Genomic DNA, 13,404 nt, shown 5'->3' with positions numbered 1-13,404 from the left:
CTTGGTGTGTAACTTGGTGTCACTGTGCTGTACCAAGGATCTGCTGGGCATGGTGCCTCCACAGAGGGCAGGGAATCAGATGGACTGAGGAGGGCTTGTACTTTGGAGAAGAATATGTGGCTTCATGTGACAGAGCAGAGGAATCGCACAGAAGAGTGTGTGGATGAGTATACGTCGTGTCTCCAGGAGCTCTGCCCCTGACATCTCGAAGTGATAGACACTGCTGGACCCCCCTGGCACCCTGCACACAGAGCCTTCCTGTATGTATGGCTGGTGCCAACTTGTGATCAGATCTGACAGTCTGAAGCCAGGAAGCGCTGCCACCCTGTCCCCAGGTCTGCTCTGTGCATGCACCCGGAGCCCTCTGTGCCCACGCCGGTGATGCCATGTCCCGCAACCATAGTGGAGGTGATGTGGGAGGCTCTGGATAAAAAGCAGCTCTGGAGGTAAAGGCAGGGGCAGGGACCGTTACTACGGGTCGGGGCAACAGGGTGCTGTTGAACTCCAGTAGAGGGGACGGGCTGCTTCTCCTGGGCACCAGTGACACTGGCACGGGCAGCGGTGTGGGACCGGGAGGGGGCTTGCAGGAGAGCCGCCGGGGGAAGCAGGGAGCTTGCATGAGCTAATTGGGGAAGCCGCTGTCGTACAACAGCAGCCAGAGCTGCCGGAGGAACGTGAAGTACCGGAGGCTGCATAACTACCTGTGCAACGTGCTGGGGAGACCCCGGGGCTGGGCATTATAACTACCTGTGCAACGTGCTGGAGAGACCCCGGGGCTGGGCATTTGTCTACCACGTCTTTGTGTGAGTACCGGACACCGTGCTGCTGTGTATAATGCACCGCCACTCGCCACATGTGGGAATGGCCCTGGCATCCAATACATATCAGGGAAAGCTATACTGTGCATTTATAATGTGTGCAGGGTGCCAGGGGGGTCCAGCAGTGTCTGTCACTTGGAGATGTCAGGGGCAGAGCTCCTGGAGACACGACGTATCCTCATCCACACACTCTTCTGTGCGATTCATCTGCTCTGTCACATGAAGCCACATATTCTTCTCCAAAGTACAAGCCCTCCTCAGTCTGATTCCCTGCCCTCTGTGGATGCACCATACCCAGCAGATCCTTTGTACAGCACAGTGACACCAGGTTACACACAAAGATGTTCTCCACTGCCAGCCCCTGACAACCTGTGTGACACCCTTTCACAAAGTGCTACCTCCAGCCAGAGCCCTGCTGTCAACTGCCCCAATCTCCTTGCTGTAATGCATAAAGCATGTGAGGGCCACAGAGGGCCCATGGAGCCCAGATCCTAGAAGCTGATCTGCCTAGCCGATGTCACTCCTGGAGATTCCTGTAAACTGGAGACTGTATGTAAACTAATAGTATACACAACATAACCCTGACAGCCTGCACAGTCACATGTGGGCACAGCCCTGGCATCCAATACATGTCACAGAGAGCTATACTGTGCAGTATAGCTTATAATGCACAGTATAGCTCTCTGTGATATGTATTGGATGCCAGGGCTGTGCCCACATGTGACTGTGCATGCTGTCAGGGTTATGTAGTGTATATTAGTGTACATACAGTCTTATAAATTATAAGACTGTATGTAAATAATATACACTACATAACCCTGACAGACTGCACAGTCACATGTGGGCACAGCCTGGCCCCTTCTTACCCCCAGGGCTGTTTACATCGGTGACGGCGGCATACACAGGGGTCGGGCTCTGCTTCCGGTCTGCGGCCTGGGCCCGGCATATTTGAATCTGGTGAGGCGGCGGGAGCCTGAGGCCACTTGCAGGAAGAGAGGGGCGGCCACACACAGGACAGCCAGATCCTCAGGATCACGGGCTGCCGGCGCTCACAGCGACACCAGGTGGTCGGAGGGAGCAGTGCCGCTCCCACGGAGGCCGGCCTGCTGGCCTGCTCAGCTCCACCCACCTGCCAGTGCGGCCACCACTCCACTACATCAGACTGAGGCTAGCTTTCGGATTTGGCCCGCCGACCGCAGAAAAAGTGCAGGCACATCTTAAAGCGGCCGGGAAATTTCCCGGTATCCCGGTAGGCCAGTCCGGCCCTGGTTGGGTGTGGTTTATCCTCCATCTGACAGAGAAACTAGGGAGTCTCTGTATTTTGGGACCTGTGAAGTTGTGCCGTGCTAAAGGGCTGAGAGCTAAATGCTGGGAAATAGGCCCCTAAAGCCTGCTGTGGACTGCGGGTGGAAAAATGCTAACCAGGTGAAGATTTTGTTCTATGGACATTGCATGGTGTGAACAAACACCAAGACTGTGAACGGTCATTTTTGTTTTTCCTTATGTGTGAATAAACAACAAACTGTTTAAGTTAAAGACTTTACGATTGCCTCTATACTACGTCTACCAGTGCAAAACCCCACACTGTATAGCAGCGGCGGCACGGTGTCATAGCAACCAATGACTGCACTCAGCAGGTGCCATGTCGGGATCTCGCGGACCGTGCTCTACGGATGTGTGAATTCAGCCTAATTGATAATCTTGAACTCTGCAGTCAGATACAATGAATTTACTATTAATTATGCAACCATTTTGCGCCAAAAATTATTCTAAGTAACACATCCCTACAAGTGTTTCTTTACGAAACATTTGATTAGTATGTCAAAATACAGTGAAATGCTACATAACAATGTAAAGTGCTGGGAAGCATACAAAGTAGATTCACTGCTTTAATTTTTTTCATTTTTTTTCTAATCCAGTACCAGATTGCTGCGATTTCTGCTCGCTTTACAGTGTGTCATAGTCTTGAGTCGTGAAACCGATCCACTAACTGACATCTGTTATAGAAATAAGTACTCCTGGTGCTTGCTTTCTACCGTACGATAATTGATTACAATTTTTGTACTTGACACTAATCATTTTGCAAATATTTGAACTAAATTCTGAAAATCTGTATTACTTTATCAAATATAGGATATGACCCCATTGGATGATAGGTGTGGTTCTGATGGCTTGTGCGGATACCACCACCATGTACTTTGGTGCGGCCCACACACATAGTTTGCCTATTTTCAATGTTCACACTGCTATGAACGGAGGGCGGCTGCGTAAGCAGAATCCGCTCTTTATGACTTTACTTGGTCTGATGGATGCGTGGTTCCATAGGTACAAAAACAACAACTATGGTCTATTGGGGGCATATGCAATCAAGATGTCACCAGTGTCTGAGATTGAAATACATATCCAATTTTTTAACATTTTAATATAAAATAAAAATATATATATATTTTCTTTTTTCCGTTATAGATAACAAATTTCGGAATTGAGAACATGCTCTTATGCATTATAAAGGGATGTACCCACACCTGGAGGGACAAAGGGAAAAATATCATAATGCATGTTTTTCCCAAAGATCAGAAAATTATCTGTAAATGGATTGAGCAGGCTCCTGATCATTTTCCCAACATGGATGAATGGGTAGAAAAAAATCATGGATTCCAGACAAAAACATGACAATGATCGATTGTGCTCTAAGCACTTTGAATATTTTGCTTATGAAGGTGGGTTACGTAAAAATTACGTCCTGACGCTGTGCCTACCATTTTCCCTAAAACACTTGATAGTACCCAGGATTCATCAAATGCAACTGCAGGGACAGCCAAAGAAAGCCCATCAACCTCAGAATCATTCATGAGTTTAGACTCACGATCTGCTACCGCTTCTGCACATATTTCTCAAGAAATAGTCGGTGGACAAAGTCACGCTGCAACAGTAACAGTGCCCACATTACCGACTACACAATCTGTCAGAAGGAGAACTGAAAAAATTAGGTTTGCAAATATGCCTAGTACCCAAGTTAGAGGGGAAAAAAGAGACAATGCAGCAGCACCCTGCAAATCAGATAAAGTACAACAATGCCATAGTCACAAAAATTATAGTGCTAATGCTACGCTTATATTTGTCAAGGTATATCTTTTATATAAAATATAAATATTTTATATAAAAATATAAAAATTAATAAAATAATAAAAAATGGAAATCAGTCAGGAAATCCACTAGGCGGACATAAAACGCCTTTCTTTTATCTTGAGACTCTAAATTTAATTTATGCAATTAATGAAAACAAAGGGGCAATCAATTATACCAAATATATGTAACAATTTATTTATAAATGAGTAAAATTCCAATATAAAACTGACATGAGATCAATGGATAGACAAATTGACGCAGTACCAATAAACCACCACTAGATGGTGGTATAATCCACTATCACTTTCTCACCAGCACAGAATTATTAAAAGTAACATATGATAAGAAATAAATGATAATTTCTTTATCAAACAGACCAATACTTAATACATCAAGACAAGCTCAGGATTTTCTGTTTACCAACAGGTTGTAACATGACAAAATACAGATTAATACAAGAACAATAAATGTTGTCCCTTGACTCTGTCTCAGCCTATGACAATCAAAAATATAAATGATATTAATATGATATTATATCCCACTCAGCAACCAGACTATGGAAATATAATTTCCCAGAGTTTTCCTCTACTCAGACAATGTCTAATCTCCCATTAGCAATATGCATCTTTGCTAAGAGGACAACTAGCATTAGGGAGGTGATTAACACTATACGTTCCCACAATATGGAAACACTTGACTATACGCTGAGAGGAATATCTTAATAATATCACAAGCAAAAATATATAACATACGTTACCAAGTCAAGGATGGACAGATTTCGGGTGTGATCAGTTCTTAAAACTCTTCCAGTGGACAAAAATTAATCCAAGTTTCTTTTTGTTGTTGAAGTGAATTGTTAGTTGCAGTTGTTTCAGTTGAAGAGTGTAGATAGCTGGGTAGATAGCTAGATCAATCTCCTAACCTCTTACATGCATAGTTTATACCCCATGTTATCTAAGAATTCCTCCCCTTCTAGATTAGGGATCTCCAATCAGACAAGATGGGTGTGTTCGTATGCAGATACCAATGATGTCATTTTAACCCTTGGAACACTGGTGAAAATGCCATACTATTATCAATTTACCTCTAGATGGCACTGTTGTACTACATAACAATTCCAACATTAATTCTAAATATCTAATAATGACCTTATTAACCTCTTGAACATACATCAGTATTAAGGGTTTCTTCCCGACATTTTAATTACCCCTAATCTAGACATGTTGGAGTCACCATCTCCTACTGTCTTCTTAGGGACAATGGACAATGGTTCCTTTTACTTAACATCCGGATTCATTAACTTGGCCACATGGCTGGCTAATAATATTCAGCTCTCCTCATGAAAACCAATTAGTAGGAAGATAACTCCAATACTTTTCTAAACCTTAAAAGTCTATATGGTCAGTGGGATATACACGGCACAAAATATATATTCTAAATTATATATCTATATATATATATATATATATATATATATATACACACACATCGATACACTGTTATACATAGATGACATATTATATAAGTCATTGGTTAAGATATGTTGCAAATTTAAATACACCACACAGGAATATATAGAATATAATTATGAAGACATGAATGGGACATTCATACACCTAATGCTTTCTACAAAGTAGACCTCCCTAATGATTTTGTAATGAAGTAAAATAATACATTGCTATTCAAATGGTTGTTTCTCACAGATACATGTCTGTAGGGCCCATTATAGTATTAACGGATATACTACATCTGCTCACTATAATTTTAAAAGACAATATACTCTATGTCCCCACAAACATGTTCCCAAATTGAACTCAGCATAACCTCATCTCGGCCTGTTTCAATCCTATAGAGAAATATCAGACTCTGGTTTAATCTGTGATTACACTTAAAGGCAATGGGCATTGCTATTTAGACCATAATATCTTTAGATAAGATTGTACATTTATGAAAATGCACGACAAATCCCCCTTCATTCCAAAATATTCCACAAAGTGAGAATATATTTGGAATGTCAAAAACTTTTCATATGTCTTCTTCATGGGTCACGGCGCGCAGACTTTGTCTATGGTGTTTTAGCCATAGTTTACCTAAAGTCTTTTTGAATAATCTTATCCAACGCACTATTTTGGATGGTCAGCAAATTCAACCATTCCATAGATCCTGCAAAACAGGATATAAGTTCAATGAATGTTTGTTTTGATTCTCTATCTCCGCATGTATACTTAATAGGTTACTTTTCAGTGAACCGATCTCCAGTTCCAATGTTTTAATGGAGATGGAATTGGCAACGGTTACACCTGTGGCAATGACAGCGCCCACTACGCTAAAGATTATAGCGGCAACAATGACAGAAATAAACCGTCTCGGTCCTTGACTCGTAGAAAGCTGCTCTCTGGTCAAGGTCTTTCTCGCTTGTTCCAGTATTTGCGTAATCCGTTCTTGGGAATATCCGATATGCGTTTGGTACCAGGTTTGGATCTCCGGTGACAGGATCTCAGACACGTTGAATTGTTTTTCGATGAAGACGCGTGGATCCAGGCTGATGTAAATCTTCTGGGATAAAATCCTCTTGTTCGTCAGAATGAATCCCGCGGTGTCCTGCAGCATGATTCCGGATGAAGGACCTGGCACAACAATCGGCTCGGCGTGGAATTCTTTCCCCAAGATTAGGATGACATAGATGATGGCAATGATCTTAGTCGGCATCTTGCGCCTAAAATATTGTATGACAAATATAAGTATATACATCTTTCACTTTTTATCCTGTAAGAAAAGAGTTAATGCTATCATATATTTTTGATTGGCATAGGTTCTTTTCTTGAACAGGGTAAGTTCCTTATTTTAGAGGTTAGTTAAGAGATGTTTAGTTATAGAGGAAACACATGTGAGAATGGGTTAGTATACACGTTTGTTCATACAATACCAATCCTAATTTTCGTCTTTAGCTGGAACTGTAAAATCTCCTCAGACTCCTTCTATCTCTCGAAGTCGTGAGCTAGGATGACAAACACGTAATTGATTAATATGCACCCATTTTTCCATAAATTCATCCCCCTTAGGGATTTTTATCTTGTATACCACTGGTGACAACTTTTCAATAATGACATAAGGTCCTTTCCATGAAGGTAAGAATTTTCTCTCCTTCACTTGATCCCGAGCGAAGTTATAGAGATAAACCTGATCGGAAATTTGATACTCCTTCTGAGTAGTTTTCAGATCGTAGTATGTTTTAGCACTCACTGCGGCTTTCTCTATATTCTTCTGGGCAAACGCAAAAGCATGCTGAAAGTGCTTGCGTAAATTTTCCACATATTGATGCGATGTTGTAGCATTTATCAAATTATGATCTGTTGTCCTGTATAATAAATGCTGGGGTAACACCATCTTCCTTCCTGTGATCATCTCGAAGGGAGAAAGTTTGGTTGCTGCGCTTGGGGTGGCCCTGATGGCCATAAGAACCAAAGGCAGTTTGACATCCCAGTCCTTACCAGATTCATTGACAAATTTTTTTAGAACGTTCACGATGGATTGGTTGTAGCGCTCCACTCCACCACTAGAGGCTGGCCGATAAGCTATATGCAGCTTCCTTTTTACCCCCAGTATTTCCCACATCTTTGTCATCACTTCACTAGTAAAATGACTTCCACGATCGGACTCAATGCGTTGGGGAAGACCAAACCTGGAGAATATGTGGTTAATGAGCAGAGATGCACATACGCTTGAACTGCATGTTTTGCACGGCAAACATTCTACCCATTTTGTGAACAAACAAGTTACGGTTAACATGTATCTGTTGCCTTTTGATGATGTGATTACTGGTCCAATGAAATCAATTTGGATGTCTGACCATGGCATGGACATCCCCCTTTTCATCAGTGGTGCCCGATGAGTGGGTCCTTGTGGCTGGAATTGAGGGCATATTAGACATCCTTGACAATATGTTCGCACGTCTTGTAACATATGCGGCCAGTAAGCGTAGTCCCGTAATAACTCGTATGTTAGTTTCTCACCTCGATGTCCAGCTGTTGGGGCATCATGGGCATGTTGTAGCATCAGACCTCGATACGCTGCGGGTACTACCCATTGCGTGATACCGTTCTTTGAGGTCCTTATCAGCAATCCATCCTGTAATGAGAATTGGGACTTACCCTTCATCAAAATCCGTAACTCCTCCTTACCATCACAGTTTTCTGTATTTATGGGACAATTCTGTGGATCCAGAATGTGGTTATAAAAGAGACCAATAACTGTATCCCCCTTTTGGCTTGCAATGAGATCCTCACTAGGGGAATCTTGGCTCCATTGCAACACATTAGCTTCAGTTCCCTTTTGGGCCTGACTTCTTGTCGTTGCATCCACTTGGATAGTTCCCATGAGGTCATCAACGTCAAAGACTTCTCCGTCAATGGCTGCTTGTTTGGCGAGGGAATCTGCTAGGTCATTCCCTTCTTTATCCATACCTGGATACTTTGAATGACCCTTTACCTTTTTCCAGTAAATTGTAAGACCGTGGGTGGTAACCATCTCGTCAATCTTACAAAACATCTTACCATGCTTGACTGGCTTGTTGTTGCTTCTCATCATGTTGGATCTTTTCCATCCGGGGAAATATTCCACAAAGCTATTACGAATATAATCAGAATCTGTGATGATTACAAACTCCTTAACATCATATTTGATAGCCATTTGTACGGCTTTGTACACAGCAGTAAGCTCTGCAACCTGGCTGCTTTTGGAACCAATTTTGTATCCAACGGATATCTCTGGGAACATATTATTCCACACGATTCCGACACCTGCAACCAGCGTGTGTTCGGATCCTACATCGGTATGGAAGGAACAGCCGTCTACATATACACATGGTAATGATTTGCAGTACTCCTCTTCATAAGATTTATATGGGGATGATGATTGTTCCTCCAGGAAGTCATTCTCCTGTGACTCACCTTGATGTTCCGCATTAGTACAATCATGGAGTTCAGCTAATCCTTGAGCAACTGGGTTCTTATTATTTTGTTTATACCTGATCTCCAACGGCCATCCCATTAAGGATATCGTCCAGGCGGTTATCCTGCTATTTGACAGATTTCCATCCCTTATCCGATCACTCTGCAAGTATTGCAGCGGTTGGTGTGCAGTCTCCACAATGATTCTTTCACCTTGGATAAAACTCCTGAAATATTGTAAAGCCCACACAGTTGACAGTAAGGCTTTCTCACAGCTATTGAATTTTACCTCTACTGGTGACAAGGACTTGCTGGCATAGGCAATGATTCTGTTCCGGTTTTCCTGTTTTTGAAAAAGGACTGCACTCATGCTTTTGTCAGTGAAACCTGTTTCCACGAAGAAAGGTTTCCCCCCTTCTGGATAGGCAAGGCATGGAGCCTGGATAAGTTTGGCCTTGAGCTCGGTCACAGCTTGCTCATGATGATCATTCCATTCCCATTTTACTCCTTTCTTCAGTAACTGCAAAAGAGGTTTTGTAATTTCGGCATAATTATCTATAAACTTACGTGAATAGTTCATCATGCCCAAGAATGACCTCAACTCCTTGAGATTTGTAGGTGACTTGGTGTTGATCACTGCTTCCACCTTCTTCTTCTGTGGGTTGATTCCATCAGCAGTGATTTCGTGACCTAGGAAATTGACCTTGGCACGACACCATTGAGCCTTCTGAAAAGAAAGTTTCACACCAGCTTTCCTCAGCTGGGTTAGTACATGCCTCAGTTCTACAATGTGTTCCTCAAAAGTTGTGCTTTTGATTAGGTTGTCATCCACATAGGATAAGGTACCTCGTTCAGTGGCATCAGGCATTGCCTTATGCATGAACACAGCAAATTCATGGCCCGCATTTATGTACCCGAAGGGCAGTCGGGTCCATGCATATTGTTGCTTTCCAAATGTGAAGGCCAATTTGTACTGATCCCTCTCGTCAATTTTAATCGTCCAGTATCCTTGTGCACAGTCAAGGGCGGTGAAGATTTTTGATCCTTGAATTTGTGCCAAACATTGGTCAATATACGGCACGGGCCATCCGGACATGTAAACACGTTTGTTTAATTGTCTTAGGTCCGAGCAGAGACGAAATTGACCATTGGGTTTGAGGACCCCAAGTATCGGATGATTGAACGAGCTGTGTATTGGACGGATAATGCCCCTCCTCTCCAGGTTTTTAACGATTTCCGATAGTGACTCGTAAGCCGCCAGCGGAAGTCGGTATTGTTTGACAAAGACAGGGGGTGCATCTGGATCTGTCTGGATCCTTGCAACATGTATGTCTGTTTCTCCACAGTCATAAGAATCCTTGGCGAACATGTCCTGGAACTCTGTGAAGAGCTCCTTTAGCTGTTGACGCTCTGACTCATCGGAGCATGCATCAGCTATAGAGACTTGTTCCTCCACCCGCTCCTGAAATTCTGAAAAGATTTCCGGCTGACTTAACTCGTAAGCTTCTTCAAGCTCACTGGTTAAGTCATTTTGGGTGTAGTGTACCTTATCCTTTCCTTGCTGGCAGGATTCGTACTCCCTCTCATCGATCTCATGGTTGAAAACCAATGATGTTTCTTCGATGTGGCATGTACCTTCTTCAGAGCTGAAAGGATAAACAGAGTGTATATTGAATAACCCCTCAGGGGTTGAGGAAAAACTTTGTTCTACTATCTGTTCTTCCGTCAGGTATTCATCAGGAATAAGTCCAATAACATCATTCTGGAATCCAAAAGTGTAGTATTCTGATTCCATAGCTAAACCAATTACGGTGTCCTTTTGCAAAGATATGCTATGGGGAATCATATTATGGACTACCATCTGTAATGGAACCTGATGGACGTTTATCATAGGAGTAGGCTTTAACTTTAGGCCGAGTTGTTGCATCCGGTTGGATAAACAGATCAAGGCATCTGCATTCTTCAGTTTCTGTCCCTTCTTCACTTGAATGGGGAGAAGAAACGGTTTGCATCCTTCAGGGATTTCAACCTCTTCAGCAACCTCAATACTTACGGCGTAGGGCATCTGTTGTCCCCCTCTCAAAGCTTGCTCTACATCCTGGAATCCCTCTGGGTCTCCTGGTAATCTGGACCATAAGGTTTTATTCACCAGATCAATCTGTACAGCAAATCTGTGTAGAAGGTCGTTACCTATATACATTTGGTATCGTGGTCCATTTATCACGATGAAAACGTGTTCCGTGGTCTTATTTCCTATGGAGATAGACAAAAGACATCTTGCAACCACATTATGACTCTGGGAATTTCCATCCAGATCATGAACCCATTGTTCCTGTGGAGAGAAACTTTTAATCATTTTAGGATTGGGGACCTGTTTTAAGAGTCCTAAGCTTATGTAGCTGGCTTCGGATTTCAGATCCAGTTTGGCATATTTCACCCGGGTTATATTGTTCACTTGTATGGGAATCAATAAATTGTCATTGACCTTTTCAATCCGTACCATGGATTGAGTATGTTTGGTCAGGTCCGCGACTTTGTGATTTCCTCCTTCAAGAGAAATAGTTAATACATCATCATCCAAGGTTACCTTTTCGATTCTGTCCCTCTGGATGGTAATGATGTGAGCGGCACCGTTGACAGCTTCCTCGGGCTTACCATTGTTTAGGATCGTGACATCCGGCATTTGATTGTTCCTGAAATGAACTTCAATCGAGTTAGGCCTCTCTTCAATCACGTGACAACTGCGTTGTGTTTGTGCATTGCAAGAGAATTCATATGCAATGGGTGTCTTCACCTGAGTCCAGACTGCTTCATTAATGAAGTCTATTATGGTACTCAACCTTTTCATAAGGTCAATTCCTATGATCAGCCGATCATATGGAAGATCCACAATCAATGTGGGGTGTCTAATGGTCTTTTTGCCAATTCTAAATGTCAACCATGATGTACCTTTTACCTGTAAAGCATCTCCACCTACACTTATCAAAGAGCCATCAAATGATCTTAATCTCGGCTTCTTTGTCGTCAGATCCATAATCTTTTGGAAATAACTATATGATAAGATGGTGGCTTGTGATCCGGTGTCGAGTAAACTTTTGATTGGTCCGATAAGTTCATTTTGGAGATATGATTCCACAAAATATCGGCCGTCAACCTGGAATAAATCACACAAGAAATTAGAATGTTTACTCATATGATTCCTCTGTAGGGTTTGACCTCTCTGCAGCTTCGTGACCTCTGCATTCCTGTGTCTCACAGGAGAAGTTGGAGGAGCAGCATCGGCCCCCACCCTTGGGGAAAACTGAATTATATCACAGTTTACAGCTGATTCATGACAAGAGGCTGGAATGATGGGATCACACTCTGGAATAGATGCATGGTCGCAGGGATCGACACGATTAGACTGTAAGACAAATAAAATATTAGACACCTCCTCCCTGGCCCCAATCTTAGGGTCAGGGGTACTGCAAGGAGAAATGGTATTAGTAATCACATCAGATTCTTTCACATCCATCTTAATGGCCTTGCAGTGGCCTGGGTTCGGACTCGGCCCAATCTGCTTTATGATGTTGAGCTGGGACCTGGAGTTGCCCCTAAAAAAGGTTCAGGCTGTTTTCCTGGGGATACCTGGGACAACTTTCTCACAATGTCATTCAACTGGGCCACTTGTTCTGCCAGCTGATCAAACCTGTTTGGTTTGCGCATATTTTGGTTTTGTGAGGCGCCCTGATTATTGGTGGGTGACCTACTCCTAGGTGAGTTTAAGGGTTCCTGCCTATCTTCCCTCTGTTGTCTGGGCCTGTTATTCCAGCGTCTGTAATCCTGGGAATCCCTATTGTAATAGGACCTATATTGGGGACCATTATTGTAATATGGACGGTAGTTAGACCTCCCAGCACCAGAATTATCCCCCTCTGACCCGTTGGGATTTTGGGGCTTGGTTTGCTTGGGTCTTACCTGTTGTTGCTGGGTTTGTTGGACAGGACCTGTAGACTGAGAATACTTACGTGGCTGTGTTTCAAATCCCAAGCTAGGGTTTACCTTAGCTTCAGCTATATTTTGCTCTGGGGATTTTTTAAATCTTCTCTCACCTGTTTCATGGCATTCACTGATATTATACAGCGTGGTGGCAGCCGTCACCAACCTATCCAAGGGAGCTTCAATATCCAGATCTCTGGCTAGGCTAAGTTTGATCTGGGTTGGCATAGCATCATAGAACAACTGCTTAAACTCTTCAGATTCCCAGTTTGGGGATCTATATGCTAACCCATAGGCATTTTTAAGGATAGAGAGGAATTCACGGGGACTTTGATTGGGCCTACATGTAAGCTTATATATGTCTCGTTTTGCAGCAGTAATGGTTCGGTAAGGTCCGAATTCCAGTTTAACTTCATGCAAAACACTTGGCCAATCTTGAATTCCTCTCTCCCTAAAAGAGGTAAAGTAATGACGATATTTATCATCAAATGCCCATGGAAGGAATCTGATTCTGTCAGCATCAGAGTATA

The sequence above is a fragment of the Bufo bufo genome, chromosome 10 (assembly GCF_905171765.1).
Source record: "Bufo bufo chromosome 10, aBufBuf1.1, whole genome shotgun sequence".
In the NCBI taxonomy this organism is placed as follows: Eukaryota; Metazoa; Chordata; class Amphibia; order Anura; family Bufonidae; genus Bufo; species Bufo bufo.
Note: the sequence above shows the minus strand (reverse complement) of the source record.